Source organism: Pristiophorus japonicus, chromosome 19 (genome assembly GCF_044704955.1).
Source record: "Pristiophorus japonicus isolate sPriJap1 chromosome 19, sPriJap1.hap1, whole genome shotgun sequence".
In the NCBI taxonomy this organism is placed as follows: Eukaryota; Metazoa; Chordata; class Chondrichthyes; family Pristiophoridae; genus Pristiophorus; species Pristiophorus japonicus.
In genome coordinates this window covers 15,892,737-15,905,046 of record NC_091995.1, presented here as the reverse complement: position 1 = coordinate 15,905,046, position 12,310 = coordinate 15,892,737, and positions in this window count along the sequence as shown.

The following is a 12,310-nucleotide window of genomic DNA, read 5'->3' as shown; positions in this document are numbered from 1 at the left end:
TGATTGTGTGTTCAACTGCTTTTCCTGGTATTTCCGCCGCATTTATGTCGAAGAAACCCACACTTAGGCCGGAATCTTCCCAGCGGCGTGAATGCAGATTTGGAGGCAGGCCTGTTGTCAGAATAGCCCTGATTGACAACGGGTCCGGATCACTCTCCAAACCTGCTTCCTTGTGAGTTTCTGACATGACAGGACTGCGTGCGGATTGCAGACCCGACTGTGAATTAAGGTGGTTAAGAGGTACTTGAAAGCTACTTAAGAAGATTAAAAACAGGCATTTACTTGCAACTTTACCAAACTTTTGACGGGTTTACCATCCCTCGGGGAACACACCAGGAAAGTGGAGTCGGGTTCACAGTGACTATTGATTTGGCAAGTAGACAGTTGCAGATGTGGTACAAACACTACGATTTCACAGCTGTTAACTTTCCAATGTCAGAAGCTGGCATCTTCAGGATTTGGTAGAAACGTTTGAACGGTATGCAGACTGGAAGCATTTGCAGTGAACTCTGTATTCACTATCACCTCTTTGGATCAAGCTCTCTCAGCATTGACAGATCACATCTGTCATTTCAACCTCACCTATCTGTCATGGGAGAGCCTGGGTGCACCCGTGCACCTCTGTGCAATGCTTGTCAATGTTTGCAGAAGCTCAATGCTGCAGGACACTGACAGAAGAATTGTCAAAAAAAAGTTGGCCATGAGCCCTTTAAGAAAACCGGCTGATGACGCGTCGTTAGTCGACGTCATCACACCGGCGTCCTGATAATTGGCCGGGAACCCCTTAACAAGCTCCATCAACGCAAGATTGTTATCAAGTGGCGGGCTGCAGCAGGCAACGCGTTCGTCACACAGCACCGATGCTAGCCGCACTCAACTTGAACCCATTGGCGAAATCGCGGCCTGAAATTCACCCCTGCAATTTTTCTCTAACATTCATCAATCACATTTTTGGTCTGAAAACTCAATACATACTGAACTGGACAGACATTACAAATAGAAGCGATATTGTATAGAGGGGGTGGGAGAAGGGAGTGGGTGGGGGGAGGGGTGGTGTGGTTGAAGTGAGACATAATTCTGGAGGACTAGCGCTTTTTTGAAGGTAGAACCATTGCATTCAAATTACGCGTCTGTCCTTATCTTCTGCCTGTGAACCAGGTTATTCCTACACTACACGGCCCTACTGTACAATTGGCCATGTTTCCAATCCTTTCAGATCATACGCTTTAAAAATTAACATTAGAATTATCTCTGCTAAACTTAATGAAAACATGTATTTAAATAGCGGAATTGAATATGTGCTGAGATGACAAAGAAGCGATATTGCATCGGTCACCTCGTTCTAACCGCGGCTAGATATTAAGCTCCATTGAATGCAACAGAACCGAATAGCGGGCATGTCCGATAACGGTCGGCAAATGTAATTCCGATTGTTTTATTTCCCCGAGCATTTCCAATTCCACCCCGATATCTTTAATGTAGAATCATGCCCCAGGGCGCATCACAGGAAGGGTAATGGTTGATGCATATTTTTGCGACTCAAAGATGTTTCCAGTGGGGTTCCGCAGGGCTCACATGGCCTGGTTGGGGTGGAATGTAGAATGTTTTAGTGTAACGGGTGTCACAGTTGTGTGGGGTGAACTGGTTGAGCTGGGTGCTTTTTACCTTTCCGCCATTGTTCAATCTTCATAGGTTTATATGTAACCTTTAAAGCTGCTGATCGACGGCCGTGCGGCTCTTTGTCAGCTGGCGCGGACACGATGAGCCAAAATGGCCTCCTTCTGCGCTGTAGATTTCTATGTTTCTATGTTTCTATGGTGAGCCGGGCTCCAAACCAAATACACAGCGATCAGGGGGCTGAACAAAGTCTTGGGGTCAGAGGTAAATTTTAAGAGAAGTCTTAAAGGGAGGAATAACTTTGGAAGTGGCAGAATGGTTTCAGAAGGAAATTCCTAAGAGTAGGAGCAGGGCAAGTGAATCTGCGACCTAATGCTGGGTTGAATGGGGTGGGGGTGGTGAGTCCACAGCATTCCGGAGACAGGGAAACAATGAGGTTGAGAGGCCGTGTAGAGCCGAAGGAGGCCGTTTGGGGATATGGATAGAGTTGACGACAGGGAGAACAATTAGAAAAAAGACTTGGATTTATATAGAGCCTTTCACATCCACCGGACGGCTCAAAGCGTTTTACAGGCAACGAGACAGTGTAGTCATTTTAGTTTTGTGGGAAACGCGGCAGCAAAATTCCGTAGAGCAAGCTCCCACAAACAGCAATATGCTAATGAACAGATAATATGTTTTTGTTATGCTAATTGAGGAATAAATATTGGCGAGGGCACATTTCCCCTGCTCTTCTTCGAAATAAGGCCATGGGATCTTTTACATCCACCTGCGAGAGGCCTTGGTTTAACCTCTCATCCGAAAGACGGCACTTATGACTGTGCAGTTCTCCCTCAGCACTGCCCTGGGAGTGTCAGCCCAGATTTTTTTTTAACATGCTCATGTTCCTCGAGTGGGAATTTGAACCCACAACCTTCTGACTCAGGGGCGAGTGAGCTATCCACTGAATCACGGCTAAAGTTGGGATGGTGGCGAATGAAAGTCATTAGGGATTGAATCCCAAGCGGGTTCAGTTACAACTGCGGCTTAACATGCTATTTTAGTTTAAAAGCATTTTTCTTCTCGTAAGTATTCGCCACCGCAGCTCAGGGCCGATTAAACGAAATGACGATTTTCACAAGTAACTAAAAGAAGTTCGATCTTTCACTTCGCCAGAGCTTTTTTAAACTATTTTCCCGAGAAGCAAGAAATCAAAGTGTTGTAAGATCAAAATTATAATAAGAATATTGCAAAATCGAGCAGGGAATTGCTGGAAGATGGCCCATCGTTTACTAAAGAAGTAAACGATAGAAATCCAATTAGTTTAACTCGCCAGCGCAGGGTAGCATTTACAATAAGATGGTTGCAGCTTCTCCACGGCTGTGCTGTCACAAAATAATTTTTAGAATGCTGTCGGGGAAACTATATTCAGCGTCAAAAGAGTAGTGAAGAACCCAACAGGAGGATTTGAAACTGAATTCATGTCTTACGCAGGGAACATATGTTGCTATGTAAAAATGCGTTGATCATACAAACTGGGAACTGAATCCCAGAGAGTTGCTGAGAATATACCAAGAGACCCACACTATTTTCTGCTACATTTGTGATCATTCGCTTCATTCTTAGCCGTGCAAAGATACATACCTACTTGCCTATTGGAGTGGAATTGCAAAATCGCCATGTTTGCGATTACTTTGTTGCAAGCATCACGACTTCGGTAAAGCAAAGATTTGTGAAATGTAAGCGATCCACTTACCCAGATACTCAACTCGAAAGCGAAGTCACGGTTCAAGAAGGCGCCTCACCACCACCTTCTCGAGGGCATTAGGCGTGGGGCAATACATTCCGGCCTTGCCAACTACGCCCACATACGGTGAATGAATAATAAAAAAAGCAATGATTGCAAGCAACTTCGTTTCCATTTCTATAAAAGCTGTATAAATTAAGTTTAGGAAAAGGAACAAACTAAAAATCTAGGCCCCGCTGTTCCGCGGGAGTGCTGCCTGCTTTTGACGTAACATTGGCGGGACAGCGGAGGAACCGCCACCCCCTGGAACAGCGGCGCAAACCCTTTACAAACCTGTCAGCAATATCTCTGGGTTGCTATCGTGGTGTTGAGGGTCCAAGAGTAACCCGGGGAATGTCTGCGCAGAATTCCTGTGAATTGGCAGGAGTTTCCAATTATTACATACTTAGTTTCCATTATAAATATGGTCCAAGATATTGTTGTCAATGTGCGGTTATCCCCGCCCCCCGCGCAGTTCTTTATCAATTCAAGACATTAAATAACATGCATATGCATCTTATATGTGTATGCTTCTGAAGGATTTAGTACTAATGTATCCACTATTATTAACCTCACTTACTGAACAGAGTGTACCTAGCCTGGGGGACTGTGCAAGTTGTAGTATTGGAGCTGCGAAAATCCTTGGCCGAATCCTACTATACATTATCTTCCTATACCATTTTGTTGGAACAGTGTGGCAAATATTGTTTACTCTTCTCAAAGGCTGCATAGCTTGGCCGCAAAATGGGCGCTCCATTGTCACAAGCACCTTGCAATTTCCACGCTATCTTTTTAACAGTTTATATTTGAACTCTAAAACCTGCTCCATTCCCACGTGTGTGTTCAACCCTCATTCTTGCTGGTCTCCCATTTTAACTGTTTGTGTCACAGCGGAGGTATGACAAGGCTTTGCAGACAGTGACCGAAAGAATAAAGAAGAACATTTCTTAAGCTCCTCCTAAGGTCCCGAACCAGACTAGTCACAACCAGGGCGTCCTAGTTCTCGCAGAGCTGAACCTCTAGAGCACATATCCCCGCTCGCGTAACGATTGCATTGTTTCACCTCCTTAACATCACCCCTACCTTCATTACTTCAGTCTGTCTGCCATTCAAACATTCTTCTATGCCTTTGAAGCCCCCAGACTCCACTTTTCCAAAGCTCTCTTCGGCCTCCCATCCCCCATCCAATATAAACTTCAGTTCAACTAAATCTCACGCTACTGCTGGTATATCCCACACCCAGTCCGCTCCCAGCCCTTCCACACTCACCCTTGTCCATTCTGGCCGATATTATCACCGGATTCCCCAATGTCTCAATTTTAAAATTTGATCCTAGTGTTTTTATCGTAATCTAATTTTGTTGGAATTAAAGTTCATCTATATTCAGGTTGGAATATGCACAAGGGCAACCAAACACTGTCGGCGAGCGTCCCTGATTCCCAGTAGCTTTCTGTAAAGAAATGTTTCCCGACAACGGACTGAACAGGCTGGGGCTTTACTCTGTAGAAAAGACAAGGCTGGGCGTTGACTTGAGAGAGGCCTTTAAGATAATGAAAGCATAGACGTAGGGAAAACGTTTCCAAAAAGAAATTCGAGAAAAACGTGTTTACCCAGAGAGGTTTGAGAATGAGGCTCTCCAGAGAACCCATCCAGCGAATATATATATGCATTTGAGGGGAAGTTGTAAGGAGAGAGGAATAGAAGGTTATGTTGATATGAGGTAGCAAGGAGTAGAGGTGTAAGCTGTGGTTCAGTGGGTAGCACTGTTGCCACTGAGTCAAAAGGTTGTGGGTTCATGTCCCACTCCAGGCATTTGAGGACAAAAGTCTAGGCTGATATTTCAGTGTAATACTAAGGGAGTGCTGCACCGTCGCAGGTTAAACCGAGGCCCGTCTGCACTCTCAAGTGGACGTAAAAATCCCATGCCACTATTTCAAAGAAGAGAAGGATAATTATTCCCGGTGTGTTGGCCAGTGTTTGTCCCGCATCACTCAAACAGGTCATTAGCATATTACACTTTGTGGGAGCTTGCTGTGTGCAAATTGGCTGATGCATTTCCTACGTTATAACAGTGACTCCACTTCAAAAAAGTGCTTTGCGACGTCCGGTGGTCGTGAAAGGCGCTATGTAAAAATAAGTCTTTATTTTTTTTCCTGATAGGGTGAGATGAAGAGCGGTGGGAGGAGGCTGACGTGGAGCATAAACACCCGCATGGGTCAGCTGGGCCGAATGACCGCATTCGTTGCTGTAGACTTGACGTAACTTGATGTACATTAGAAAGAAAACACTTAAGTATAATCTGCTTATATATGAAATGACTGTAAGGCTCATTCATCAGTGAAGGGGTATCAAAGTTGTAAATATGTCAGTACATTTCTGTAACGTACTGTAATCTTCAGCGAGCAAGACATAACCCAGAACACGAAATGATGATTCATTTTGCATTGAGCAGTGTGCAGTTTCATTAACCTATTAACAATTTTGTTGGATGACGAGGCTTCTTGAAATTAGATCACAACGGCCATAAGAGAGGCTTTCCTTGGCACGGTATGCTAGCAATGACACGTACAAATCGTCTTTCAAGTAATTCTTTCACAACTTTTATATGCGCATGGAGGGAACATATTCTAATTCCTATTTTATTTCCCTGTGTGTAGGTTATATGAAAATGCATGCAATGCATGCGCACAGTGATATTTTAAGCTGTCTTTGTTAATTGATGAGGCGCCCTGCAAATGTTATGCATCAAATCCTATTACAGATATCTAACCATTTGATTATTCTACCACTGTTATAATAACATAAGAACATAAGAATTAGGAACAGGAGTAGGCCATCTAGCCCCTCGAGCCTGCTCCGCCATTCAACAAGATCATGGCTGATCTGGCCTTGGACTCAGCTCCACTTACCCGCCTGCTCCCCATAACCCTTAATTCCCTTATTGGTTAAAAATCTAACTATCTGTGATTTGAATACATTCAATGAGCTAGACTCAACTGCTTCCTTGGGCAGAGAATTCCACAGATTCACAACCCTCTGGGAGAAGAAATTCCTTCTCAACTCGGTTTTAAATTGGCTCCCCCGTATTTTGAGGCTGTGCCCGCTAGTTCTAGTCTCCCCGATCTATCTTGTCTATCCCTTTCATTATTTTAAATGTTTCTATAAGATCACCCCTCATCCTTCTGAACTCCAACGAGTAAAGACCCAATCTACTCAATCTATCATCATAAGGCAACCCTCTCCTCTCCGGAATCAGCCTAGTGAATCGTATCTGTACCCCCTCCTAAAACTAGTATATCCTTCCTTAAGTAAGGTGACCAAAACTGCATGCAGTACTCCAGGTGTGGCCTCACCAATACCTTATACAGTTGCAGCAGGACCTCTCTGCTTTTGTACTCCATCCCTCTCGCAATGAAGGCCAACATTCCATTCGCTTTCCTGATTACCTGCTGCATCTGCAAACTAACTTTTTGGGATTAATGCACAAGGACCCCCAGGTCCATCTGCACCGCAGCATGTTGTAATTTCTCCCCATTCAAATAATATTCCCTTTTACTGGTTTTTTTCCCCAAGGTGGATGACCTCACATTTTCCGACATGTATTCCATCTGCCAAACCTTAGCCCATTTGCTTAACGTATCTAAATCTCTTTGCAGCCCCTCTGTGTCCTCTACACAACCCGCTTTCCCACTAATCTTTGTGTCATCTGTAAATTTTGCTCCACTACACTCTGTCCCCTCTTCCAGGTCATCTATGTATATTGTAAACAGTTGTGGTCCCAGCACCGATCCCTGTGGTACACCACTAACCACCGATTTCCAACCCGAAAAGGATTCATTTATCCCGACTCTCTGCTTTCTGTTAGCCAGCCAATTCTCTATCCATGCTAATAACTTTCCTCTGACTCCATATACCTTTATCTTCTGCAGTAACCTTTTGTGTGGCACCTTATCGAATGTCTTTTGGAAATCTAAATACACCACATCCATCAGCACACCTCTATCCACATGCTCGTTATATCCTCAAAGAATTCCAGTAAATTAGTTAAACATGATTTCCCCTTCATGAATCCATGTTGCGTCTGCTTGATTGCACTATTCCTATCTAGATGTCCCGCTATTTCTTCCTTAGTGATAGCTTCAAGCATTTTCCCCACTACAGATGTTAAACTAACCGGCCTATAGTTACCTGCCTTTTGTCTGCTCCCTTTTTTAAACAGAGGCGTTACATTAGTTGCTTTCCAATCCGATGGTACCTCCCCAGATTCCAGAGAATTTTGGTAGATTATAACGAATGCATCTGCTATAACTTCCGCCATCTCTTTTAATACCCTGGGATGCATTTCATCCGGACCAGGGGACTTGTCTACCTTGAGTCCCATTAGCCTGTCCAGCACTATCCCCTAAGTGATAATGATTATCTCAAGGTCCTCCCTTCCCACATTCCCGTGACCAGCAATTTTTGGCATGGTTTTTGTGTCTTCCACTGTGAAGACGGAAGCAAAATAATTGTTTAAGATCTCAGCTATTTCTACATTTCCCATTATTAAATCCCCCTTCTCATCTTCTAAGGGACCAACATTTACTTTAGTCCCTCTTTTCCGTTTTATATATCGGTAAAAGCTTTTACTATCTGTTTTTATGTTTTGCGCAAGTTTACTTTTGTAATCTATTTTTCCTCTCTTTATTGCTTTCTTAGTCATTCTTTGCTGTCGTTTAAAATGTTCCCAATCTTCTAGTTTCCCACTAACCTTGGCAACCTTATACGCATTGGTTTTTAATTTGATACTCTCCTTTATTTCCTTGGTTATCCACGGCTGGTTATCCCTTCTCTTACCACCCTTCTTTTTCACTGGAATATATTTTTGTTGAGCACTATGAACTTTGATTGTAATGAACTAGGCCTTCAAGTACATTTCTCAACAATTCTCGAATTAAATGCCGACATTTGTAGAAAGTAATAGATAATCTTTCATTTATGCAATTGAATAAAATATCCCCCTTACACTGAAGAGTCTATATTACCTGCGGGATCCTCTACAAAAGTTATGCCTTTACGACCAGGCAATGACTTATTCTTGGGTATAGTTGAATGTGCATCGGTAGCTCACTAAAATCTAACCTAACTAATCATTCTTGGTGTGTGAGCCTCGGGAATGAGCGCATGCAACTTTTTCTATTAGAGGCTTCTTGCCAATCGAGTCCTGTCCGGCCGCCATCCACACGCAGGAACCTCCAAAATTGTGCCTCAGGAGCAGGAACCACGATTGCTATTCGCTATTTAAACGACTGAGATTAACCAAAGCGACCACGGCCCCCGTTCTACTAAACTCAAGACAGACGAGCGAGCCGGTGGCCTCTGGCGCTTGTAGCTCGTTACTGCACCATGCAATTTTTTTATTGACTGAGCTATTGCAAGTTTAACTTGTACTTAAATAAGTTGCGCTTACCAAGTCACGTTAACTCACATGATAGTTCTCTGAATGTTTTTTTTTCTGAGAATTTGTTCCTTTCTATAATAATAATCGTCAGTTTTTAGTCTGTCCATGGGCCGAGGGCGAGGCCTGTGCTGGGAGCACATGGTCCGAACTGAGTGAGAGTTGTACCGACCAATGTGCGATCAGGTCCCGCCCGGCCTCGCAACCAATCAGGGCGGGGAGCAATGGCGCGAATGTTTTGATGCTGGGTCTGCTCCAATGAGAAGGCGGCAGTGCATGTGACGAGGCCAATGAGCGCGGTTTGCTCTAGGGGCATTGCTGCTGGAGCAGCGGGTGAGAGCGAGGGAGAGCAGAAGAGGAAGAGAGGGCGGGGAAGGGGAAAGAGTGAGGAGGAGGGAGGGGTGGGAGAGCGAGAGGGAGGGGCAGATATCGAGGGGAGAGAGGGAAGGAGAGGGTGGGAGTGAGGAGGGTGGAGGGTAGGAGAGAAGGGAGTGGGAGAGAGTGGGAGAGGTAGGAAGAGAGAAAGGGCGGGAGGGGTGAGGGAGGGGGAGAGAGGAAGGGAAAATGTGAGAGAGAAGGAAGGAGAGAGGGAAGGAGAGAGACAAAGGAGGTTGAGAGCGATGGAGTCTATTCTTTAAATGAAGTAGATGAAAGCAGTCTAAACAATCACTGTTGCAATGAAGGGTTTGACCGCAAATGTTTTCGCGGGTCTCTGCTAGTTTCACATAATTCACATAATAGCTAAGTATAATAAGGAATTAGGGGTTAGTTTCACCAGCTATCGTTCGTAGGTGCCAACTATAATTAAAAGCTTAATGGTTAAATTCAGGAAACTTTTATTTCGCTTAAGCTATGTGAGTACAATCGAACCATTGACAAAATCGATGAAAAAATTCACATTCTATTGAATGCCAGTGGAAATGCTAATTTTAGTATGTAACATCGCAATGAGTTATTTGGACAACTAAATTTAAAAATATCGTTTTTTTCATCGTATGACACATTAAAGGTCCGAATGGCATTTTAGGGATATCCTTCGAGACAGAACCCGCAAAAATTTCAAGTCTAGGATCTGTCAAGGCGCCCACCATTTAAATAACTTAAATCTATTGCTGTCAGCATTGATCGCATCAAGACTTATTACCATGAATCTTAATTGCGTCCCGGTTCCACATCTTATATTGTCATGAATGGTCGACGCAGCATGGCTTGATTAACATAGGCGAGTTCTCATCCATTCCTTCCTTGTTCATTTTTCGCAAATTATTGGTCCTACTTCGATTCACTGTCTAGGTTTATAGATTAAAATAATCAGGAAAGTTACTGGTTCATCAGGTGTTATAATATATTTACGATTACAATGATAAATATGAATGGTATGGGCCAAGATTGACGACAGTGATTGTAATGAACTAGGCCTTCAAGTACTTTTCTCAACAATTCTCGCATTAAGTGCCGACATTTGTAGAAAGTAATAGATAATCTTTCATTTATGCAATTTAATAAAATATCCCCCTTACACTGAAGAGTCTATATTACCAGCGGGATCCTCTACAAAAGTTTAAGTAATAGGATGTAGGGAGTAACGACCAAAATTGTTACAAGAAGACAATGCCGTCGAACATAGCGAATTACATCTTAATACAGAGGGGCAATACTGAAAACGATTACTTAAAAGATTATGGTTACTCTCGAAGGTGCTGTTAAGCGCCATTCCTAGAATCAAAGGATCATAGAAATTTACAGCACGGAAGGGGGCCGTTTCTGCCCATCATTTCCATGCCGGTCGACAGAGCTATCCAACCTAATCTCACTAACCAGCCCTTGGTCTGTAGCCCCTTAGCTACTTCCAATTACTTTTTCAATGTGGTGAGGGTTTACGCCCCTTCTCTTTGCTATTTTTATTTCAGATTCCAGCTTCCACAGTATTTTGCTTTTGTAAGAGTTAACCACATTGCTGTGGATCTGGAGTCACATATAGGCCAGACCGGGTAAGGATGGCAGATTTCCTTCCCAAAAGGACTTTAGATGCAGTTTTACAACAATCCGGTAATTTCAGACACTAGCTTTTAATTACAGATTTATGTCATTAACTGAATTTAAATTCCCCAACTGCCGTGGTGGGATTTGAACGCAGTCACTTGAATTCCTGGACCAGACCTCTGGATTACTCGTCCAGTAAATTAACCATTATGTTACCGTTCCCGACTTGTCACCACTGGTCTGCCCCCAGAGAAATGAAGACTTGGGTGAAAATACCTTAGGATTTACTAAAGCTGTTATTTATTTACTTGAGTAACACAGTATGCCATCTGTTAATTGAAAAACAGTCCTAACATAGAGTTACACCAAAATAACAAGTGCCATGTAAACATTCCCGAGCACAATGTACATTTGTTGCGTTTGCATTTAACAATTAGAACCATTTCACTTGCAATTTTACTTCTTAATCTAACTGCAAACAGAAAGTGTCCAATATGCCAATCGGTTTAGTTTTGCATTTTTCCACTGAACACTTGCCTATTCGCTCAACTCCCTCTCGCCCTGCAATGAATGCCATGAGAGAACCTCAAGACTCCCATAAATGTGCGAGACAAATTGTTACAATGATGATCACAACAAATAATGCAAGTCGCACTCCCAGTATAAGTAGCTGCCAAAGCAGCGATCTTCCGCTGTTATCTCGTTGGTTCCGATCGATCGAACGATCGATCTATCTATCTATCTATCTATCTATCTATCTATCTATCTATCTATCTATCTATCTATCTATCTATCTATCTATCAATCTATCGATCTCTTACTCTCTCTCGCACACACAGACTTCCTCTTTTTCTCCATATGAACTTACGGTTAACTGTCAATATTGTTCCTGGTGCACTGACTTTCTCGACCAATACTGTCTCCACCTGACAGTAATATGTGCCTGAGTCATCCTGCTTCAGGTTTGTGATCGCGATAGAAGCGTTTCGATTCGCTTTGAAAGAGGGTCTGTCCACCGCCATAATTCTACCCGAGTATTTTGCGGATGTATTAGTTACTATGGTGTCTCCATTTGTTAGGTCTTTGAACCAAGAGAATGCTCCGTTGCATTGTACTTCAGATGTGTTGTAAGTACAGAGCAGATGGACTGTCTCTCCCTCGGCAGCCTCAATGGAAGGTGGTGTTTGAAACACTTTGATCTTGCTGGCAGTGGCCGCTGTAATATAGAAACATAGAAACATAGAAAATAGGTGCAGCAGTAGGCCATTCGGCCCTTCGAGCCTGCACCACCATTCAATGAGTTCATGGCTGAACATGCAACTTCAGTACCCCATTCCTGCGTTCTCGCCATACCCCTTGATCCCCCTAGTAGTAAGGACTACATCTAACTCCTTTTTGAATATGTTTAATGAATTGGCCTCAACAACTTTCTGTGGTAGAGAATTCCACAGGTTCACCACTCTCTGGGTGAAGAAGTTTCTCCTCATCTCGGTCCTAAATGGCTTACC